Genomic DNA, 604 nt, shown 5'->3' with positions numbered 1-604 from the left:
CTGCACTGATAATGATGCTAAAGTGGTCAGAGAGGACAGGGTTGTGAGGAAATCCTGTTATTTCTTCACATTCTATGCCGTATGTCAGCACAAGATCCAAAGTATGAAGATGAGAATGTGTGGGACTATTCACATTTTGAACAAAGCCAATAGTGTCTAAGATAGCATTAAAGGCAGCATTAAATAAATGAATCTGATATAATTAAACCTGTAATCAGCTGTCTTTTATTGCTGTCAAAGTACAGATGCATGCAATAGCGTAACGACACAACAATAGGGCTGTAAGCAACTTTATCTGGGTGGGCCCCATATGAAGTACAACACGTGATAAAGGTTCAGGATATGGCACAGTGCCATAAATCGGCCAAGAAGATACAATTATGCAATTCTGTGAGTAGTATTATCAGTACTATATGATCACACATCACACCCGCAAAAATAGTGACTGCGCAGCTTGAATTGAACCATTGGTGGCAGCGCACCACCAGATGTTACAGACATCCCAAGTTCCAAAAACTCATTTCAGGGAGATGCTTATCGAGCCGATAACACTCCTCCAGTTTCCCATAATTCAAATTTGTAGTGGAAAAAATAAAATACTCAA

The sequence above is a fragment of the Cyprinodon variegatus genome, unplaced genomic scaffold (genome assembly GCF_000732505.1).
Source record: "Cyprinodon variegatus isolate N-32 unplaced genomic scaffold, C_variegatus-1.0 Scaffold147, whole genome shotgun sequence".
In the NCBI taxonomy this organism is placed as follows: Eukaryota; Metazoa; Chordata; class Actinopteri; order Cyprinodontiformes; family Cyprinodontidae; genus Cyprinodon; species Cyprinodon variegatus.
This window is presented reverse-complemented; position numbering follows the sequence as displayed.